The sequence below is a fragment of the Lepus europaeus genome, chromosome 20 (genome assembly GCF_033115175.1).
Source record: "Lepus europaeus isolate LE1 chromosome 20, mLepTim1.pri, whole genome shotgun sequence".
Taxonomy (NCBI): Eukaryota; Metazoa; Chordata; class Mammalia; order Lagomorpha; family Leporidae; genus Lepus; species Lepus europaeus.
The window spans coordinates 10420523-10444354 of NC_084846.1; the positions used below are offsets into that span (position 1 = coordinate 10420523).

Genomic DNA, 23832 nt, shown 5'->3' on the forward strand with positions numbered 1-23832 from the left:
TATAAAATAGTGATCAGAGGCTGGCACTATGGCTTAGTGGGTAGAGCCACCACACACAACGCTGGCATCCCATATAGGTGCCGGTTTGAGCCCCCACTGCTCTACTTCTGATCCACCTCTCTGCTATGGCCTGGGAAAACAGTGGAAGATGGCCCAATCCTTGAGCCTCTGTAATCACATAGGAGACTTGGAAGAAGCTCCTGGCTCCTGACTCCTAGCTTCAGATCGGTGCAGCTCCTGCCATTTCAGCCATTTGGGGAGTGAACCAGAGGATGGAAGACTTATCTCTGTCTGTCTCCCTCTTTCTCTCTGACTCTCTGTAACTCTGCCTTTCAAATAAATAAAATTAAAAAAAGTCGATGGTTGATTTTATGACGTGTGAAACTGAAAAGGCAGGCATTTGTCTGATACGATCTTTGCTTCCATCCTGAGCAGTAGGTTGGGCTGGGAGGATGGGCACAGTCTGGCCAGGGCCATCAAATGCCCCACATGGCCACTATACTGCCAAGCCCAGGAGTAGGGTTCACCAAGTCACAGCATCTCCAAGGGAGACCAGGCCCACAGTTGCCACCTTCTGATATCTGGACCACCCATGCCCATCTGACCACACCTGATGGGGCCAAGGAGGAGCTCGAGGCAGCCAGGAAGATCTGGGCTCAGGCCTTGTTCCGTACTGGCAGGCTGTGCACAGGGTACCTGGTGCCCATGTGCTGAGTGCCCAGGACTCACGGCCGTCTCACAGGCAGGCTCTGGGGAGGGCACTTATGTCTTGCCTTCTGAGTCCCATGGGACCACAGGCCATGCCCCACTGTCCGGCCTTCCCAGTAGCTGGGCTGCTGGCCTGGAGGAAGCCTGGGGACCAGCCATGGGAGTGAGCTGGTGACAGCCTCGGGGGCCAGGATTGTGGCTGCAGCTCCCCCCCCCACCTTATCTCCCGGGGTGTAGGCCCCTTCCCCAGCCCCTATAACAAACTCCTCTTTGGCTCCCTATGGCCATAGCTATTCCATGATGCTTCCTTCACAGGCTGAACAGTTTTGCTGCCCTTTCTATTGGCATCCATCGGGAAACTCTCTGAGGACCCTTATCCAGTCCAGCGCTACAGCCAGGGCACTGCCCACTGCCCAGCCCCCCACCCCCACCTCAGGGTTTGGAGTGTCCTCTCACTGGCTCCCTGAAACTTCTGGGGTGCTCTCTCATCTCCAGCCATCCAGAACCTGCCCCGCATCACTCCCATGCCCTGCTTGGTTGGTTAAAACAACGTGGCCCCAAGGATAATGCAATTGAAAGCATGGGGCTTGCGAACTGTGCCTGAAGAAGAATCCACACCTATGGCATGGTGCACAAGTGAGCATGTATGGAGGAGTGGAGGGCACATCTGGTGCCCTGTGCTGTGGCTGAGGCCTCCCAGCCAGGTGCCGTCCAGTGCTGGGTCCATCCCTCCCCAGCACACAGCTCTGTCTGCCCAGGGCACAAGCGTCTCCCAACAGCACCACACGGACATCAGGGTTTACGAGAGGGGCACCGCAGCACTGACAGCAAGGACCAGGAGACCCCACACTCAGCCTGTGGAGGACCTCTGTTATCAAGGGGTAGCTCCCTCTTCACCCCTTTCCCTGTGGGATACAGAGCTTGTCAGCTCCAGGGCCCCTAGGAACAGCACACCAAGCGCTCTGTGAGCTGTGCTGGATGAAAAGTATCCGAGCTTGGAGGCCCGGGTGACAGAGTGGGAGTGGGCAGAGCGGTAAGGGAGGCCTCGAGGACAGGGGCAGCAAACACCCAGAATCCTTTGCACAAGCCACGCCCCAGTCAGACCTGGGCGTGGAGAGCTTCAACTGCAAAACCAGGAACCAGACTGGTGTGGACCTCCAGTCATAAGCAACAGGAAAATGCCCAGCACAGGCCTGGGGCATGTTCCAGCCATGGCCAAGGCCACAAAGGGAACCCAGCAGAGAGGCAGAAAAGAAAGCCAGGAACTGCACTCACTCCCATGTCTCAGTCAAACCCCTCCAGCCTGTCCCCAGCCTGTGAGAAGGCACAAGCTGGCTAAGACAAGCCAGGAGCTCCCACTCAGCTCATGACCTGCGTCCCAACCCTGGGGGACATCTGGCCAGGGCCTCAGGCTCTGCCTGCACCTGACAGCAAGAAGGGCTCTGGGTGCAGCTGGACAAGGCCTGGGAAAGTGTCCTGGGAACTTCAAGCCACCCAACAGCCCTCAGGAAAAGGGGCTTCGATGTCTCAAATGGGCAGGTGCCCAATCCAGGGCCTGGGATGCAGACCCCTGTGTGAGGTTCCGGCCTGCAGAGAAGCAGGGGGTGGAAATCCAGTGAGGAGGTGAGCAAGGATCCTTGCTCCATTTATTCCCAAAAGGCAAAGGACATCCAACCGTGTGGAGTGACAAGGCCACAACCAACAGAGGAGGGAACTTTGAGAGACACACGGTTCACACGCGCAAGTGGAATCTGAGGCCAGGAAAAGGGTGGTGCCGACTGCTGAAGACCTCAAAACCCAGGCTTTCCCTATTCGATGAGAGCTTTTATAAAAATCCCTGTCTTGGGCCGGCACTGTGGCTCACTTGGCTAATCCTCCACCTGCGGCTCCGGCACCCCAGGTTCTAGTCCCGGTTGGGCCGTTGGGTACTAGTCCTGGTTGCTCCTCTTCCAGTCCAGCTCTCTGCTGTGGCCCAGGAGTGCAGTGGAGGATGGCCCAAGTGCTTGGGCCCCTGCACTGCATGGGAGACCGGGAGGAAGTACCCAGCTCCTTGCTTAAGGGTCGGCGCAGCACTGGCCGTAGAGGCCATTAGGGAGTGCACCAATGGAAGGAAGACCTTTCTCTCTGTCTCTCTCTCACTGTCTATAACTCTCTGTCTCTCTCTCACACTGTCTAACTCAGTCTGGCAAAAAAAATCCTTCTGTCTTGGGGCTGGCGCTGTGGCTTATCAGGTAAACCCTCCACCTGCAGTGCCTGCATCTCATACGGGTGCCAGTTCCAGTCCCAGCTGCTCTACTTCCAATCCAGCTCTCAGTGCTATGGCCTGGGAAATCAGTAGAAGATGCCCCAAGTTCTTGAGCCCCTACACCCAAGTGTTCCCACCCCAGCCTGAGGCTGCAGGACCCGGGGCACGTTGAGGGCTGGGGTCTTGGGAAAGGCCAGCATGGTCAATGAGGGGCCCCCTGCACCTCGGCTGCACCACACTGAAGCCCGGCTTTCCTCCTGGAGTTTGGATTTGTGCATGCCAAGCCCTCGGGAGAAGCCCTGAACACCACAGCTCCCACAAGGATCCCTGGCTGTTGTTTCACTCATGGGGGTCACAGCTTGGGATGGGGGGGGACCTGTGACCCTTTGGGAGGAGAGGGGAATCCCCTGCACACTGGGGCCTGTTGTCCTCGAGTCAACCCATGCACTTCCCTCCCTGCCCATCCTGTTTGGCGCCTCCCACTGTCATATACCTTAGCCAGGAGTCTTCCTCAGCAAACCACTGAGCCTGGGTGGAGGAGGCGGGGAGGGTGGCTGCAGGGAACTCCATCCACATGGCTGAGAAAAGGAAGCCAAGGGAAAGATGACACAGTGGTGATTGTACCAATAGAAACGGCCTAGAAACATCCCAACCAAAAGGAAGACAGTGTGAGATGGCAAAGCAAGCCTCACTCTTTTATTTATTTTTAACTTATTTGGAGGCAGAGTTAGAGAGATAGAGAGAGGAGTATTTTCCATCCACTGGTTCACTCCCCAAATGTGCACAGCAGCCAGAGGGGCACCAATCCAAAGCCAGGAGCCAGGAGCTTCTTCCAGGTCTCCCACATGGGTGCAGGGGCCCAAGCACTTGAGCCATCTTCTACTACTTTCCCAGGCCAGAGCAGAGATCTGGATTGGAAGTGGAGAAGCCAGGACTTGAATCAGCGCCCATGTAGGATGCTTAGCCTGCTACACCTCAGCACTGTCCCCTAATCTTTTGCTTTTTAAAAATAGCCTCACAGGCAGGCAGTGTTTGGCAATGGTTAAGTTGCCACCACATGGGAGTGCCTGGTCTGAGTTCCGTCTCCTCAACTTCTTATCCTACTTCCTGCTAATGCGCACCTGGGAGGCTCAAACCGCTTGGGCCCCTGCCTACACAGAGGAGACTCAGACTGAGCTCCTGGCTCCCGGCTTTGCCCTGGTCCAGCCCTGGCTGTTGTAGCCATCTGGGGAATGCACCAGTGGAGAGCTTCACCAAACCTGCATGAAGGTGCTGGGTTGCAGAGGGTGTGGTAGGGATGGGGATTTCTCAGCCTCAGCACAGCAGGACATGGGGCAGGGTATCTAGAACCATCACCCAACGTGACAACCAAAACTCACTGCAGGCATTGCCTCATGTCCCTGGGCAGCAACAGGATGGAGGAGACACTGCAAAACCCTAGCTCATGGGAATCGGAGATGGCTCCTTGGCATCAGAGCAGCACACAGGGGATCTGGAATGAGGAGACCTTTCCCAGAGGTCACCCTGGCAGAGAGTCCCCCTGGGCAAGAGGGCACTGACCCGGCCACACAGCCAGCAGGGCCCACAGACCCCCTCCCCCCACTATACAGGTGCACCCCAAATCACATTGCAGACGCAGCCAAGCCACCTTCAGGTTCAACAGAGGGTGGTTCCAGCCTGCCTGGAAAATGTGTGACCCAAAAGGGGCCCTGTTCCCACACCTGGCACTGCCCCCAGGTGGTTTTACCAGATGTTTCTGACAAACTGGCCTGGACCCGGTTCCTTCCCACATGCTGTTGATTTACTAGGGTGGCACCTGGGATGGGGAACCCATGCCATTTCTATCTGGGGGCACCCAGCATTGCAGGTGCAGGGCAGGGAAAGTGCCTTGTGTGACCTGTGACTCACCTGGAGCACCCAGCAGGGAGATGACCTCCAGATACCGGGTATCCCAGAGGTGGAAGCCCAGAGCGCCCCCCCCCCCCAATCTGAGGACAAATGAGACAGACATGCGTGAAGCTTCTGTGAACACCGGGTGAGCAAGAGGCAGAGGAGGTGCTTTCAATGCCGGCTGCTGAAACCCCTGGTGATTTATTTGCCAGGCTGGGACCAGCCCTTGTCAAGGGACAAGGGGACCACACCTGGCTCACTGCTGAGGCCACGGGAGCCCGTGGGGCCAAGTACACAAACTCTGCACAGACCAGCCACCCCTCTTAACATCTCAGGGAGGTGACCGAGTGTAGAGTCACGTGACAGAACTCACCGAGGTGTGAGGCAGAACCCCCGGCCCCAGACGCACCCCCCCACTGTGAGTGTTGTCACCAGCTAGGTGAGCCCACAGCCACCCAAGGTGCCCCCTGGCTCAGCGCTCTGCCTTTGGGTCATGCCATGGGGTGAGGTCTCCCAAAGTCCCCAGGGGCCCCAAGACTGAAAACCATGCCTGCTGATACCACCTTGGAGCTGGGGGCCTGCACACTGCCCTTGCCTGGGACAGCCCTGCTCCCTGTTGCCCCTGCCTGAGCACAGGTACCTGTCGGGGGAAGGAGGTGGGTCACTGTTGTGAAATTCCTGTTGGGAGATTTGGAAGATTGATGTGTGTGTGTGTGTGTGCGAACTACTAGTTCACCTCATCTATAAGAAATCTGATCGGCTCCTCCATCAAATGACACAGGCAGTGTTTCTCAGCTCGTCCATCCCAAAGGTGGAACACATCTGTCCCCAACCGTCCCCCATCAGGCTTCCCTCACAGGCTCACAACACTCACCTGCATGTCACCTGCAGGGTTCGTGTGGACATTCTGTCCTCCTCTGCAAAGACATGCACACCAGAGAAGAGTATGTGCAAGGTGATCTCATGCAGAGGGACACACACACACACACACACACACATATACACCAGCGGGGTGCTACTCGGGGTCAAGGTGAGGGTCTGGCCATGGCCAGCACAACCTGCTGGCCCCACAGCCAGAATTCTCTCCTCCAGGTGGTGGTGCCATGCTGACATAGGGATGGAGTTAGAGAGAGGGTGCCAGCACCAGTGCTGTGTCTGCAGTCAGCGGTCAAAGCCAGATCCCACAGACAGCTCAGGGAAACACTCGGGCCTGGAGGTTTTAACCTGGGGCAAATGGGCAACAGGTACCTGAGATCAGCTCAAGTCCTCTGAGGAGCCAGCGTGTGTGGGAACAAGTGAATCGGACCCCTCCCCCCCCAGAACCTGCCGCAGGTGTGCAGGGCTGCGTGTCCTTGGCTCAGCTGCAGCCGTGGGTCCAGGCAGTAGCAAGACCTGCAGATGCCCCAGCTCCCCAGCTTTGTGGGGGTGTTTAAAAGCAGGGTGTGCCCTCGTGGGTCTGGTGTCTCTATTCAGAATGATATTTCTGTGAATTATTTATGATGGTAATTGATTTTTTTTAACAAAAGACATTTATTCATTTGAAAGGCAGAGTTACAGAGAGGCAGAGGGGGTGAGAGAGAGAGAGAGAGAGAGAGAGAGCTAGAGAGTGAGAGAGAGAGAGAGAGAGAGAGAGATATTTTCTGTCTGCTAGTTCACTCCCCAGATGGCCACAACGTCTGGAGCTGAGCCAGACAGAAGCCAGGCACAAGGGGTTTCTTCTGTGTCTCCCATGCAGGTGCAGGGGCCCAGGGACTTGGGCCATCTTCCACTGTTTTCCCAGGTACATTAGCAGGGAGCTAGATCAAAAGTGGACCAGCCATGTTTGAACTAGCACCCGTAGTAGGCGGCAGTACCCAATATACCACAATGCCAGCCCCACCCCCTACTTTTAAATAGAAATATTGCTACTATTTCAATGTCTGTTTTTTCATATAAGCTTTGTTTAATGTTACAGATTTTAGCATTGAGTATTAGTTAATGTTGTATTAAACTTTTTAAAAATTTTTATTTATTTATTTGAGAGATAGAGTTACAGACATTGAGAGAGAAAGACACGAGAGAAAGGTCTTCCATCTGCTGGTTCACTCCCCAAATGGCTGCAACAGCCAGAGCTGCAGCAATCCGAAGCCAGGAGCCAGGATCTTTTCCCAGTCTCCCATGGGGGTGCAGGGGCCCAAGGACTTGGGCCATCTTTTATTGCTTTCCCAAGCCAAGCAGAGAGCTGGATTGGAAGAGCTTGGACTACAACCGGCGTACATACAGGATGTTGGTGCTGCAGGTGGAGGATTAACCTACTGCGCCACGGAGCCAGCCCCTGTATTAAACTTGACATCATTTAACTCTATCCCAAGTTCACGTTCAGAAATGTGACCAATGAGGCCAGTGTAGTGTAGTGGCCAAGCCTCTGTCTTCAGGGCCGGCATCCCATATGGGCACCAATTCATGTCCCAGCTGCTCCACTTCCCATCCAGCTCCCTGAGGATGGCCTGGGAAAGCAGCAGAGAGGGCCTACATGGGAGACTTGGATGGAGCTCCTGGCTCCTGGCTTCAGCCTGGCCCAGCCCTGTCTATTGTGGCCACCTGGGGAGAAAACCAGAGGATGGAAGATCTGTCTCTTTGTCTCTCCCTCCCTCTCTTTAATCTTTAAATAAATAAATAAAATTTAAATAAACCTGAGCAGAAGGCAGAGAGTAAACTGACAGCAGCGGCCCACCCCAGGGCCACAGTGGAGTCCCCTGTCCTCTGCATGTCATTGTGACCACCGCACAAACACCTATTCTGCACTGCTGCTGAGGGACTGTGCCCCACCTGGGGGGGGGAGCCTTCAGATGGCAGCGTGGAACAGAACCAGGGCAGGGAGCCAAGACCCCAGGCTGCTGGGGGCAGTGTTGCGCAGGCAGAGACCCACAGGGGGCGCCACATGGCCAGGCCAAGAAGCCCCTGTGGGAACACACGTGGAAACACCCTCAGAGCTCCCATGGGGAGAGATGCAGCCAAATCCTACTGGGCCAATGGGGAACTCGGGCCATCCAGGAGTCCCCAGGAAGATTGCTCTTTAGTCCTAAAACCAAGGCTCCCCACTCACCTCGACAAGGCTCAACAGCAGGTGTCATGGTCACTCAGCTTCCAGAACTCTCATTCTCTGCTGATGCGACCATCATGAATGTGATAGGATGATGGACCCCAGCCCTGTTCAGCAGAAACACAGTACAGCCACACCCAAAGTACTTTGTCCTTCAAAGATTTATTTATTTGAAAGGCAGAGTAACAGAGAGGGAAACACACACACACACAGAATCTTCCATCCATTGCTTCACTCTCCCATGGAGCCAGAAGCTTCTTTCGGGTCTCCCAGGTGGGTGCAGGGGCCCAAGCACTTGGGCCATCTTCTGCTGTTTCCCAGGCCATAGCAGGGAATTGAATTGGAAGAGGAGCAGCCAGGACAAGAACCGGTGCCCACATGGGATGCTGATGCTGCTGGTGGAGGCTTTACCTGCTATGCTACAGCGCCAGCCCCCGAAATTCCTGTTAATGCACACAGCCAATTGCAACATCATTCACTTAAACTGATACACTGGAAACAACTTCTGTTCTACAGTGTAACCCACAGTGTTGATAAGATGTGCGTACGTTTCCTTTTTCAAATTAGTCTGCCCAGAGTGTGGTGCACACATGTCACAGCTAAGCTCAGACTGGCCCATGTGGAGAGGGAGGGAGGAAGGGGGGAGGGGAGAGAGAGAAAGTGAGCACCCAGGACAAAGACCAACAACACCCAGCCACGTGTGACGTCACATCAGAGACGTCTCTTGCTTGGCCAAGTCCCAGAGAAAAGGAGAAAAGAGGTGGTAATGGGAAAATGCTATTTGAGGAAATCCTGGCTGAACATCTTCCAAACCTGATGAAAACTATAAAGCGAGAAATCCGAGAAACGGCACACACACCCAGAGGAGTACAACAAGGTGTTCCAAGAGCATAACCCAGGTGCCCATGTTGAAAGACCTGGGGCAGCGGCAGCAGGGCCTGCAGGGAAGCGGAGACACCTGCTGCGGGCACTGGAGCTGCTGCCTTCCCAGACACATCAGGAGGGAGCTGGATGGGAAGTGGAGCAGCCGGGACTCAGACAGCCACTCTGTTGGGGGATTTTGGCGTAGGAAGCCGTGGTTTAAACTCACTGCACCACGACACCAGCCCCCAGGAGTTAACTGTTTAAAACAAAAGTTAAACGTCATGGAGGGGGGTCAGCGGTGCTGTGGCATAGTTGCTTAAGCTTTTGCCTGCGGCACCAGCCATCCCACAAGTGCACCACTTCAAGTCCCAGTTGCTGCACTTTTGATCTCTGTTACAGCCTGGGAAAGCAGTAGAAGATGGACCAAGTTCTTGATTTCCTGCAACCATGTGGGAGACCTAGAAGAAGCTCATGGCTCCCGGCTTCAGCCCAGCCCAGCTCTGGTCATTGTGGCCATTTGAGGAGTGAACCAGAGGATGAAAGACCTCTCCCTCCCTCCCTCTCTCTGTCTCTACCTCTCTCATAGGCATGGAACCAAAGTCCATTGCTGGAATTGAATTGTCATTAGCAGGGACCCCATCTTGGAAGACCTGCCCCAAAGAGCAACAGAGAGGGAGGGCTGCCAGCCCAGAGCACGTGCCCACAGCATGACCCTCTGCACAGCAGTGAAGACCCTTGCCAGCAGATGCCTTACCCAAGACCACAAAGCAGCAGAGTGCAGGAGGGCTCAGGGACACAGCCAAGGTGCCCCTAGGCCCATCCCAGAGGTGCAACCCACAAGCCTCACTGACCTCAGAGGTGAGCTAGGTACCATATGGGGGATCAGGCAGGCCTGGGGGCCACAAGGCGCTGACATTGGGTCACTGGCATCATTGAGGACCTGGGTCCCTTAGTGGGGAAGCAAACAAGGGCCTGGGCACTTCAGGGTGAGGTCACTGCCCTTTGGTTCTGCTGGGGCGCCATCCTGTCCTGCAGGAAGTGCTTTCCTCGGTTTCCCAGTTCTATTTCTTTTTTCCCCCTGGATCAGATATTCGTTCATTTATTAGGGGCTAAATTAATTCTTCTTTGATTTCCATAGAAACCCTGTGATATTTCTGAGCTAAAACAAAGACCTGAGGTGTGAAGTTGTTACTTGTTATGGGCCAGCGCTGTGGTGTAGTGGATAAAGCCACCCCTGTAGTGCTGGCACTCCATATGGGTGCCAGTTCAAGTCCTAGTTGCTCCATTTCCAATCCAGTTCTGTGCTGTGGCCTGGGAAGGCAGTAGAAGATGGCCCAAGTCCATAGGTCCCTGCACCCATGTGGGAGACCCGGAAGAAGATCCTGTCTTTGGATCAGTGCAACTCCAGCTGTTGCAGCCAATTGGAGAGTGAACCAGTGGATGAAAAACCTCTCTCTCCCCTTTCTTCTCTCTCTCTCTGTAACTCCAACATTCAAATGAATAAATAAATAAATCTTTTAAAAAAGATGTTACTTCTTAGAAGCTCCCCAATTAAACCTTCCTCACAGAAAACTACTGAATCCTACAGGAGGGGCCACTTCCATTTTGTCACAGAAAACACAGAACACACACACACACACACACACTCCTCATTTCTTTGTTTTAGTCCAGAAAGATTGCAAGATATCTATGGAAATCAAAGGATTAATTTAGCCCTAATAAAATTATTTATTTACTTGAGAGGTAGAGTTACAGAGAGAGGAAGAAGAATAGGGATATACATACATACATACATACATACATATACATACATACAGAGAGAGAGAGAGAGAGAGAGAGAGAGAGAGAGATATTCCATTTGCTGTTTCAGTCCCTAACTGGCCTCAATGGCTGGAGCTGAGCTAATCTGAAGCCAAGAGCTTCTTCCAGGTCTCCCACATGGGTGCAGGGGCCCAAGCACTTGGGCCATCTTGCACTGGCTTCCCAGGTGCATTAGCAGGGAGCTGGATCAGAAGTAGAGCTTCCAGGACTCAAACCAGTGCCCATATGGGAAACTGGCACTGCAGACGGAGGCTTAACCTACTAGGCCCCTGCGCTGGCCCTGTATGCATGACCTTAATATTGTATTTGAGTCCATGCAGTGAGCTGAAGTGTGTTCCCCTGAATGCTGTGCTGACATCCTGACCCCCCAGATCTTAGAAGGTGACTGTACTGGGAGATTCAATGGAGTCATTCAGGTGTCCCTACAACCAGAGGAGAGTAGGACAAGGACACATGCACAGAGGAACAGCTATGTGAAGACACAGGGAGAGCATGGTGCCCACTTTTTAAGAGTTATGTATTTGAAATACAGAAATATAGACAGAGATCTTCCGTCAGCTGATTCACTCCCCAAATGGCTGCAATGGCTAGGGCTGGGCTAAGCCAAAGACAAAAGCTTCTTCTGGGTTTCCCATGTGGGTGGCAGGGGCTCAAGGATTTGGGCCATCTTCTGCTATCCCAAGTGCAATAGCAGGGAGCCAGATCAGAAGTGGAGCAGCCCGGACTCAAACCAGCACCCATACAGGATACCACTGCTGCTGGCAGTGGCTTAACCTTCTACACCATAGTGCCAGACCCAGAAAGGATTTTTAAAGGGACAGAGTAGCTACAGGTAGAGGTTAGAAAGCCAGTGAGTCCAGCCAATTGAAAAGCAAGCAGATCTTCGGGCTCTGTTGAGGTGATGGGCCATCTGAGAGACCCAGGGGGTCAACCAGGTGGAGGCTTCCTGACGATGGAGTTCCACTGTCCACAGTTGCTGGCTGCACACTTTCTCCTTAGCTGAGAGTGACATCTGCCACACCAAGCCCTCTCCTCTCAGTAGGCTCCTGAAACTCAGGCAGATACCACCCCTCCTGAGACGAGCCACAGGTAACCCACAAGATCAGTTAAAATATGGAAACAGAAGGGAAGACGCCTTCATGGCAGCTATGAAATCAATATCTTCTGTCACAGCAGAATTAAACCATGCCAGCTGTACTTCAATCAGCTTTGATTCCCTATATAATCAAATCCTCCAGAAATATGCTGTGAGCCATTTCCCAGGACAGTAAAGCCATAAAGTTCCTTGTTGTGGTGAAGGTGGCACTAACATCCACACTCCTCTCTGGGTGTGCATGTCTCGAGATTTTCCAGCAAACTATAGATTTTGAGCACATGATAGAGTTCATAATAAATAAATATTTAAAAAAAAAACTAAAGATAAACATGGACCTGACAGGAAAACAACATAAGAACAAGGGAGAATTCAGTAGCGAGAAAGTTATGAAAGGAATTGTAAAACTTAAAATCATTCTGAAGTGCTTAAGAGAAAAAAAAATAGAAACAGGGTCTCGTTGGACCTCAGTGTATCACCCAGGCTGGTCCCTACTGCTGGACTGGGATGTAGCAATGTTCTCAGGGAGTCACTCTGACAGCAGACCTAACATGGCAGATGGGTGCGGGGAGCTCTCCTAGGGCCTCACACATGGCTGAGTCTGTGCCTCCCTCAAGAGGGAAAGTGAGATAGCAGGGAAGCACCAAGGCCCAGTAGGACTGAGCAGGAGCAGGGCTCCTCATCCTTCATGCCCCGCCTCGCTTGCTGGCCCATGCCACACAGGCCAGTTGGACAGGTACAATAGGGAAACACTACAGGGCCACAAATTCCCATCCCTTTCCCCTCGCTTCCCTAACCACCTAGGGACAGCTACTGGGACAGACAGGATGAAGGAACATTTGGAACATCGAAAGGCTGGTCACCAGGCAGGACAGGCCCCAGTGAGTGACTCCGTGTGCAGAGAGACTTGGAAAATTCACCCTGTAAGGGGATCTGCACAGGATCAGGGCTGGGAACCCCTTCTTCCTTGGCCCCATGTGTCTCTGTGGTCCCGCTCCCCAAAGCTGACTCTGTACCAAGTCCATACACTGGTGTTCCCCTGGACAGCAGGTAGGCCTGGGATGTCCACTCTCATCCATAGGCCATCGGGGGTCTCACACAAGGTGTACTGACAGGAGGAGACATTCGTTCCTCTAGATTGTATATTTCAGGTTGAATCTCAGCATCTCCTTCCTTCCTGACATGACAAAAGGCAGAGGCACACAGGGCTCTGTGTCCCTGGCTCCCCACAGGCCTCCAGCTCCAGTGCCTCTGCTGTGGCCTCCCACTGGGACCAGCCTCAGGTTCTTCCTCCTCCACCAGGACCTCCCAGATTCCAGCCCCCTCACCACCTGGCTCTCTCAACATCAGGTCAGGAAGGGCCAGGGCTCCCTGAGCCCAGGTCCAGCACAGGCCCCTCCCTTGGGAGGCTGCTTGAGGCAGCAGTGCCAGGACCTGAGAGAAACAAAGCAAGAGTAGGAAAAGAGACAGGGGTGCAGCTGGAGGGCTGCAGACAGAGGGACAGGGATGAGCACTGGCCAGCAAGTGACCGCCCTGCAGGAGGCGGAGCTGGGGACGGCCAGGGTTGCAGGACAGTGGGTTAAGCCACCAATTGCCAGGCCAGCATCTCATACCAGAGTAAGGGTTCCAGTCCTGGCTGATCCTCTCCTGATCCCACTCCCTGCTAGTGCAATTAGGAAGCTAACATTTGATGGCCCAAGTCCTTGGGTCCCTGACACCCACATGGGAAACCAGGATGGAATCCTGGGATCCTGGCTTTGGCCTTGAGCAGCCCAACTGTTGAGACCATTTCAAGAATGAACCAGCAGATGGATGACCTCTCTCTCTCTCTCTCTCTCTCTCTCTCTCTCTCTGTCACTCTGCCTTTCAAATAAATTAACAAATTTTTAAAAATAGCATCTAAGCTAGGCTTAGGTGATCTTTCTAGACCATGCACTCTATCTCCCTCCAAAAGATACCACAACTAGTCCCTCAGTGACCTGAGCCTTAGCAGCACCATTTGAATCGTTTCCATGGGTGGTGGTGGCAGCAGCAGCAAGGGGAGAAGAGGAGAGTCTGAACCACCCGGGAGCAGAGAGCTCAAGCTTGGAAGGGGTCTCTCTGTGGGTCCAGGCATCCTCTTTGCACAGGACCGAGGCCATAAATGTGCAGATCTCCATGGGCTGCAGCGTGATGGCAGCTGTGTTCAGTTTGGGCACTGTGGGGTTGGGTACAGGGCCTGGGAAGGGGACGGGGAGGACCAAGAGTGAGGGGGTGCAGAGTTCTCCCCACCTTCACTCCCTCCCCTGGGCCTGAACACACTGTGCACCTCCAAATGTGTCCCCAGGGCTAACTCCCAGACCTTTAAGCCACCTATGGGGTCTAAAATTCCACCCTGGATCCCACAAATCCTCTCCAATGCCTGGCCCTTGCCCTCACACCTTCAAAGCAACCCCAAAGCAGATGGACACTCTCAGAGAACTAGACACCCATGGAGATCCTCAAATCCTGCTCCCAGGACCAATGGTTTACCCCTGATGATCTATTGCCAGCTTTCTAAACCAACTTTGGACCTTGAAGCCCTGAGCCTGGATCTGCCCAGGGTCCTCAGGTTCTATACTGGATCCTGGTCCACATTCCCATGCCTCATACACCACCCCCAGCTGCCAGCCCCAGGCAGGAACCCATCCCTCTCATGCTAGGTGCCCACTGGTGTCTGGGGTCCACTTGAGCTGGGAGGTGCTGGCCCAGGGCTGGTTAGCCGCCAGTGTGGTCTTCTGCAAGCGGGTGATGGTGAAGGTGGAGAACAGGTTCTATGGGAACTGTGGACGGGACCTGATCAGTGGGAGCCAAGGTGACTCCCCCCACCTTTGTCTTGCTTGCGCCCATTCTGGTCAGTTTCCCACCTCTGCTTTCCTAACCTGTAAATCCAAAGTCACGATGGAGCTCAAGTTGCGGCCCGAATCCTCCCCACTGGAGAACTGGTGCTCCAAGCACAGCAGCAGCGTCTCTGAGCCCTAGTGGGCCAGGGTGAGCAGGTGCATGGAAGACAGGACCTCATGGCACAGCCCTGAGAATTGTGGGGAGACAGAGGTGGGGCTGAGTTGGAGAGGGGCGGGGCACAGCTGAAAAGAGTGGGAAGAATCGTGAACTGAGCCAAGGAGGGGAATAGGACGATCCAAAATTGGGCAATACAGGTTCAAGCCCAGAAGTGAACAGGCCAGAGGCCAGAACCACAGGGTTGAAGGGGTGGAGCCAGATGAATAAAACAAGGGGGGTGCTGGGCAGGCATTGGGACCTTGGTGAAGAGAGATGGGGCCAGACCAAAGACAAGCAGGAGGTGAAGGGGCAGGAGCTCGGGCTGTACCTAGCTTTTAAGGTCCCGTGGTGTGGCACCCAACCAACCTCCTCATCTCACTGGCCCTCACCTGTGTGCACACGGCAGCTCTAGGATTGTACCAGGCACCACCCCCCAGCACCAGCTCCACCTGCAGGGCCAGGACCTCCTTCTCTGACAGCAGCCAGTGCCCTGCTGCCGCCATGCCCACTGCGTCCAGCAGCACGAGGTGGTGCCCCTGCACCCACACCCCAACTTCTCTAGCAGCTAGCAGCTCCCCCAGGCCACGTCTGTCATCATTCAGCACCTGGGGGAGAGTGGCCAGGAGAGGGTGGGGGTCCAGCAGTATTCTGTCCAAAGTCCCGAGGGACTTGGTGGAAGGACTCTAAAGTGGCTGGAGCTCCCCCTACGCCCACTCACCATGAGCTCCAGGGAGCCATCCTGCAGGCTGCTGCCCCCCTGTGAGCAGTCTATCAGCACCATCAGCTGCTTCTTTCCATCCTGGGTGAGGGTTGGGGCAGGGGTGAGTGTGAGGGTGGGCTGGGGAGCCAGTCCCAGACCCAGGCACCACAGAGATTCTGCCAGTGAGGGGCGCTCCCCACTCTGTATCCAGGGAGGCACGGGGTGAGGGATGGTGCCGTGATGTAAATTCGAGTGTTGACTGGATAGTAGTTCCCCGCCACTGTCTCCATCTGGGTCAAGTTCCAGGTGGGCCGATAATTCCTCCTGGGGGACAGAAGGTCACCTGGTCAGGCTAGGGGACCAGCTCCCCCACTCTGTTCTCTCCCTTCTTCCTGCACCTCCCACATTCACACCATCAGCCAGCACCCCCGCCCCCGGGCCCCCACACATCACTAATGCCCCACGGGTGCCCTGTGTCCCCATCACCTCCTCTTCAGGATAACCTGGCCATTGCTGTCCATGTAGAAGTAGTCCTTGGTGTCCAGCGGTGTGTTGAAGTGACTGATCACTACCTTTCGCCACACATCACTGTACCCAATGGGACAGCAAGCTTGTGAGCCTCATCTAAACTCACTCTGGGGGCGGTGTTGGGGGGCAGAGGCTAAGACGCCAGCTAGGACGCCACCACCCGTATCACAGTGCCCGGGCCTGAGTCCTGCTGGGTCTTAGTCCACCCGTACAAGGATGGACTGGGTCCGAGGAAAGGTAAGTGCGCCGCTTGCCCGTTCCCCAGCCTCCCAATCCTGGAGACAATCAGACGCAGCGGGGAGCCAAGTCTAGCAAGGACTCATTTACTTCGTGCGAAACAGAACCTTTTTTTTCAATACTAAATGACTTTTTTTAAACTTTTATTTAATGAATATAAATTTCCAAAGTACAGCTCATGGGTTACAATGGCTTCCCCCTCCCAAAACTTCCCTCCCACCCAAAACCTCCCCTTTCCCGCTCCCTCTCCCCTTCCAATCACATCATGATTCATTTTCAATTCTCTTTATATACAAAAGATCAGTTTAGTATAAATTAGGTAACGATTTCAACAGTTTGCCCCCATATAGCAACACAAAGTGAAAAAAAAATACTGTTGGGAGTACTAGTTATAGCATTAAATAATAGTGTACAGCACATTAAAGGCAGAGATCCTACATATTATTTTTTTAAAAAATTAATTAATTTTCTATGCCATTTCCAATTTAACACCAGGTTGTTTTTTTTTTCATTTCCAATTATCTTTATATACAGGAGATCAATTCAGTATATAATTAGTAAAGATCTCATCAGTTTGTACCCACGCAGAAACACAAAGTGTAAAAATACTGTTTCAGTACTAGTTATAGCATCACTGCACATTAGACAACACATTAAGGACAGATCCCACATGGGATGTAAGTACACAGTGACTCCTGTTGCTGACTTAACAATTTGACACTCTTGTTCATTGCGTCAGTAATCTCCCTAGGCTCTAGTCATGAGTTGCCAGGGCTATGGAAGCCTTTAGGGTTCGCTGACTTTGATCTTATTCCGATAGGGTCACAGTCAAAGTGGAAGTTCTCTCCTCCCTTCAGAGAAAGGTACCTCCTTCTTTGATGGCCCCGTTCTTTCCACTGGGATCTTACTCACAGAGATCTTTCATTTAGGTCTTCTTCTTTTTTTCTTTTCCATGGTGTCTTGGCTTTCCATGCCTACAATGCTCTCATGGGCTCTTCAGCCAGATCCGAAAGCCTTAAGGACTGATTCTAAGGCCAGAGTGTTGTTTAGGACATCTGCCATTCTATGAGTCTGCTGTGTATCCCACTTCCCATGCTGGATCTTTCTCTCCCTTTTTGATTCTATCAGTTAGTATTAGCAGACACTTGTCTTGTTTGTGTGATCCCTTTGCTTCTTAGACCTATCCAAGCCATCGAATGTGAACTGAAATTGATCACTTGGACTAGTGAGATGGCATTGGTATATGCCACCTTGATGGGATTGTATTGGAATCCCCTGGCACATTACTAACTCCATCATTTGGGGCAAGACTGATTGTGCATGTCCCAAACTGTGCATCTCCTCCCTCTCTTTTCCCACTCTTAAATTTAACAGGGATCACTTTTCAGTTAAAATTTAAACACCTAAGAATAATTGTGTGTTAATTACAGAGTTCAACCACTAGTACTAGAACAACAACAACAACAAGAAATACTAAAAAGGATAAAGTATTACATTGTACATCTAGAGTCAGGACAAAAGCTGATCAGGTCATTGTTTCTTATAGTGTCCATTTCACTTCAACAGGTTTCCCCTTTGGTGCTCAGTTGTCGCCGATCAGGAAAAACAAATGATATTTGTCTCTTTGGGACTGGCTTAATTCACTCAGCATGATGCTATCCAGATCCCTCCATCTTGTTGCAAATGACTGGGTTTCATTGTTCCTTACTGCTGTATAGTATTCTATGGAGTACATGTCCCATAATTTCTTTATCCAGTCTACTGTTGATGGGCATTTGGGTTGGTTCCAGGTCTTAGCTATTGTGAATTGGGCTGCAATAAACATTAATGTGCAGATGGCTTTTTTATTAGTCAAATTAATTTCCTTTGGGTAAATTCCAAGGAGTGGGATGGCTGAGTTGTATGGTAGGGTTATGTTCAGGTTTCTGAGGAATCTCCAGACTGACTTCCATAGTGGCCTAACCAGTTTGCATTCCCACCAACAGTGGGTTAGTGTCCCTTTTTCCCCACATCCTCTCCAGCATCTATTGTTGGTAGATTTCTGAATGTGAGCCATTCTCACCGGGGTGAGATGAAACCTCATTGTGGTTTTGATTTGCATTTCTCTGATTGCTAGTGATCTTGAACATTTTTTCATGTGTCTGTTGGCCATTTGGATTTCCTCTTTTGAAAAATGACTATTGAGGTCCTTGGCCCATCTCTTGAGTGGGTTGTTTGTTCTGTTGTTGTGGATTTTCTTGATTTCTATGTAGATTCTGGTTATCAACCCTTTATCTGTAGCATAGTTTGCAAATATTTTTTCCCATTCTGTCGGTTGCCTCTTTACTTTCCTGTTTTTTTGCAGTACAGAAACTTCTCAATTTGATGCAATCCCAAATGTTAATTTTGGTTTTGACTGCCTGTGCTCCTGGGGTCTTTTCCAAGAAGTCTTTGCCTGTACCTATATCTTGCAGGGTTTCTCCAATGCTCTCTAATAATTTGATGGTTTCGGGTCATAGATTTAAGTCTTTAATCCACGTTGAGTGAATTTTTGTGTAAGGTGAACGGTATGGGTCTTGCTTCAAGCTTCTGCACATGGAAATCCAATATTCCCAGCACCATTTATTGAATAGACTCTCCTTACTCCAGGGGTTGGTTTTGGATCTTTGATCAAATATAAGTTGGCTGTAGATGTTTGGATTGATTTCTGGTGTTTCTATTCTGTTCCATTGGTCTATCCATCTGTTTCTGTACCAGTACCATGCTGTTTTGATGACAACTGCCCTGTAGTATGCCCTGAAATCTGGGATTGTGATGCCTCCGGCTTTGTTTTTGTTGTACAAGATTGCTTTGGCTATTCGAGGTCTTCTGTGTATCCATATGAATTTCAGCATTATTTTTTCCAGTTCTGAGAAGAATATCTTCGGTATCTTGATTGGTATTGCATTGAATGTATAAATTGCTCTTGGGAGAATAGACATTTTGATGATATTGATTCTTCCAATCCATGAGCATGGAAGATTTCTCCATTTTTTTGGTATCCTCTTCTATTTGTTTCTTTAAGGTTTTGTAGTTTTCATCGTAGAGATCTTTAACGTCCTTGGTTAAGTTTATTCCAAGGTATTTGATTGTTTTTGTAGCTATTGTGAATGGGATAGATCTTAGAAGTTCTTCCTCAGCCGTGGCATTGCCTGTGTATAAAACGGCTCTTGATTTTTGTGGATTGATTTTATATACTGCGACTTTGCCAAACTCTTCGATGAGTTCCAGTAGTCTCTTAGTAGAGTTCTTTGGGTCCCCTAAATAAAGAATCATATCATCTGCAAAGAGGGATAGTTTGAGTTCTTCCTTCCCAATTTGTATCCCTTTAATTTCTTTTTCTTGCCTAATAGCTCTGGCTAAAACTTCCAGAACTATATTGAATAGCAGTGGTGAGAGTGGGCATCCCTGTCTGGTACCAGATCTCAGTGGAAATGCTTCCAGCTTTTCCCCATTCAATAGGATGTTGGCCGTGGGTTTTTCATATATTGCTTTGATTGTATTGAGGAATGTTCCTTCCATACCCAGTTTGCTTAGAGTTTTCATCATGAAAGGGTGTTGTATTTTATCAAATGCTTTCTCTGTGTCTATTGAGAGAATCATATGATTTTTCTTCTGCAGTCTGTTAATGTAGTGTATTACGTTGATTGTTTTGCAGACGTTGAACCATCTTTGCATACCAGGGATAAATCCCACTTGGTCTGGGTGGATGATCTTTCTGATGTGTTGTTGCATTCTATTGGCCAGAATTTTATTGAGTATTTTTGCGTCTATGTTCATCAGGGATATTGGTCTGTAATTCTCTTTCAATGCTGCATCTTTCTCCGGCTTAGGAATTAAGGTGATGCTGGCTTCATAGAAAGAATTTGGGAGGATTCCCTCTTTTTCAATTGTTCTGAATAGTTTGAGAAGAATTGGAGTTAGTTCTTCTCTAAATGTCTGGTAGAACTCAGCAGTGAATCCATCTGGTCCTGGGCTTTTCTTTGTTGGGAGGGCCTTTATTACTGTTTCAATTTCTGTGTCAGTTATGGGTCTGTTTAGGTTTTCTATGTCTTCCTGGCTCAATTTAGGTAGGTTGTATGTGTCCAAGAATCTGTCCATTTCTGATAGATTTCCCTGTTTGCTGGCATACAAGTCCTTGTAGTAATTTCTGATGATTCTTTTTATTTCTGTGGTGTCTGTTGTTATGTTTCCTTTATCATCTCTGATCCTATTGATTTGGGTCTTTTCTCTTCTTTGTTTAGTTAGTTGGGCCAATGGGGTGTCAATTTTGTTTATTTTTTCAAAAAACCAGCTCCTCGTTTGGCTGATTTTTTGTAATGTTTTTTTGGATTCAATCCTGTTGATTTCTTCTTTGATTTTAATTATTTCCCTTCTTCTACTGGGTTTGGGTTTGGTTTGCTGCAGATTTTCTAGATCCTTGAGATGACTTGAAAGCTCATCTATTGTTGCCTCTCCAATTTCTTGATATAGGCACCTATTGATATAAACTTTCCTCTTAACACTGCTTTTGTTGTATCCCATAGGTTTTGGTATGTTGTGCTGTTATCCTCATTTACTTCCAGAAAATTTTTGATTTCTCTTTTAATTTCTTCTATGACCCATTGTTCATTCAGGAGCATGTTGTTCAATCTCCATGTGTTTGAACGTGCTCTGGGGATTCCCGAGTTTCTAATTTCCAATTTCATTCCTTTGTGGTCTGAGAAGTTGCATGGTATGATTCTAATTCTCTTGAATTTGCTGAGACTTGCTTTATGGCCTAGTATGTGGTCAATCCTAGAGAAGTTCCATGTACTGCTGAGAAGAATGTAATGTCCTTAGATGTAGGATGAAATGTTCTGTAGATATCTGTTAGATCCATTTGGGCTATAGTGTCATTTAAATCTGCTGTCTCCTTGTTGATCTTCTGTCCTGCTGATCTGTCTATCTCTGAGAGTGGAGTATTGAAGTCCCCCAGTACTATTGTATTGGGGTCTAAGTCTCCCTTTAAGTCCCTTAACAAGTCTTTTAAATAAGCTGGTGCCCTGTGATTAGGTGCATATACATTGATAATCGTTATATCTTCCTGTTGAATGGATCCCTTAATCATTAAATAGTGCCCCTCTTTGTCTCTCCTGACAGTTTTTGTGGTAAAGTTTATGTTGTCCGATATTAAGATGGCTACACCCGCTCTTTTTTCATTTCTGTTGGCATGGTATATCTTTTTCCAGCCTTTCACTTTCAGTCTGTATGAATCTTTCTTGGAAAGATGTGTTTCTTGTAAGCAGCAAAAAGATGGGTTTTGTTCCTTAACCCAGTCAGCCAATCGGTGTCTTTTAACTGGACAGTTCAAGCCATTAACATTCAATGTGACTATTGAGAAGGAGTAACTTTGCCCTGCCATTTGCCAAAGATATTTTCTAATATATGGTTTGAGATTCCTGTGATGTTTTGCTGTGGGGTTTCCTTCCTTTACCTTCTTTCATATTGGTGACCGTGTTTCTGTGTTTCTGTATGTAATACATCTTTAAGCATCTTTTGCAGGGCTGGACGAGTGGCGACAAATTCTTTCAATTTCTGTTTGCTGTGAAAGATCTTTATTTCGCCTTCATTCACAAATGAGAGCTTTGCAGGATATAATATTCTGGGCTGGCAGTTTTTCTCTCTTAGTACCTGGGCTATATCTCGCCATTCCCTTCTAGATTGTAGGGTTTCTGATGAGAAGTCAGCTGTAAGTCTAATTGGAGATCCTCTGAGAGTAATCTGGCGTTTCTCTCTTGCACATTTTAGGATCTTTTCTTTGTGTTTCACTGTGGTGAGTTTGATTACAATGTGTCGTGGTGAGGATCTCTTTTGGTCATGTTTATTAGGGGTTCTATAAGCTTCCTGTACTAGGATGCCTCTGTCCTTCTCCAAACCTGGGAAATTTTCTGCTAGTATCTCACTGAAAATGCCTTCTAATCCTTTCTCCCTCTCCATGCCTTCAGGAACTCCTAGAACCCGAATGTTGGGTTTTTTAATAGTATCCTGTAGATTCCCAACAATATTTTTAGATTTCTGATTTCTTCTTCTTTTCTTTGATTTGACTGTTTCCTTTCCTGTTCTCTGTCTTCTAATTCCGATATTCTCTCTTCTGCTTCACCCATTCTGTTTTTAAGGCTCTCTAATGTGTTTGTCATTTGATCTATTGAGTTCTTCATTTCATTGTGGTTTTTTGTCACTATCTCTGTTTCCTGTTCTACTAGTTGTTTCATTTCATTTTGATTCCTCCTTAATATTTCATTTTCATGGGAGAGATTTTCTATCTTGTCCATTAAGGATTTCTGTAGTTCAAGAATTTGTTTTTGAGAACTTCTTAATGTTCTTATCAGTTTTTTGAGATCCGCTTCTTGCATTCCCTCTATCTCTTCATCTTCATAATCTTGCATTGGCGTGCCTTGTTCACTAGGGGGCGTCATAGTGTCTTCCTTGTTCTTGTTGCCTCGGCTTCTATGTTTGTTGTTTGGCATGTTGGAGATAATGTATGGTTTTTTTTTTTTTTTTTTTTTTTTGCTGTGGTGTTTTTTTTCTCGTTATACTATTCCTTTAAGTGAGCTGTCTGCTTTGTTGGAGCCTTAGGGGCTGTGATGTGTGTGGCCAGAGAGCTATGCTTCAGGTAAAATCTTCAGGTTTAAGACTGTGTAAAGAGCGTCCCAGATTGCTCACTCTCTTGCTCCTTGCTGGCTCGCTTTCTCTCTTTTTTTTTTTTTTTGAATCAGTTGGGAGTGGAGTTGAGGGTAGTTGAAATCTGGCCTCTGTGAGTATTCGTTTGATCTACCCCTGGGACCACACACAGAGTTTATGCAGCCCTCACTGTGTTCTCCAGTTTCGCTAAAGTTACTGAGTTTGGCTGCGCTTTACATATGTAAAATCACGGTGCTCTTTGTTTTGCTTGGTGAGTGAAGGGAGAGGCCTCTGTTCCCCCCCACCCCCAGTTTTTCGGGTTTCTGAGGTCTTTGTCTTACCCTCCTCGGTTCCCGCGCTGGCGAGAATCTGTGGCTCTGGCTCCTCTCCCGCCGCTCGGCTCCTCTTGGTTTTCCACGCGGTGGGCTCCCTGTAAGTCCTCTGTGTCCCATCCACAAGATCCGGAAGCGTTTCCTCTGCAGTTTTTTTCTTGAGTCTTTTCCTGAGGCTACAGTAATTCCACTTTTATGAAACTTTATTCTCCCAAACTAAAGGCGCACGTCCTCACTATCCGCCATCTTGGCTCCGCCCCCCCAAAACAGAACCTTTTCTAGTACAAAACTGCAGAGTCATTGGGGCAGGGCTAAGGACCAACCAATCACTTAAAAAATCACCTTACGGGGGGATTTCTATAGGACTAGCCATATGTCTATACACTTGTTACTAGTTTTGTTACCTCCCCTGATGTTGCACAGCCAATCAGTTTTAGTGGTAAACAACTTTGGATTCCACCCACCTTACTTCCTTTGGGCACCATCATGTAACTAATTTCCCCACATATTCCCCCTTTTTTGTTTTAGCACGCGGTCCCTGTCTTAGGTTGCCTCCAGCCGTCCTTGCCCTTACCCGTCATTGGTAACCCAGGCAGCTTGGCCATGAGCCCTGTCTTAGGTTGGCACAGGACGCTGGGTGCTTTACCCATCTTG

The 23832-nt window shown here is 49.9% G+C and overlaps 1 pseudogene; it reads right to left on the minus strand.

Moving 5' to 3' along the window:
• LOC133749277 (lysosomal alpha-mannosidase-like) overlaps window positions 1–23832 on the minus strand; it is a 54100-nt pseudogene that overhangs the window by 19650 nt on the left and 10618 nt on the right.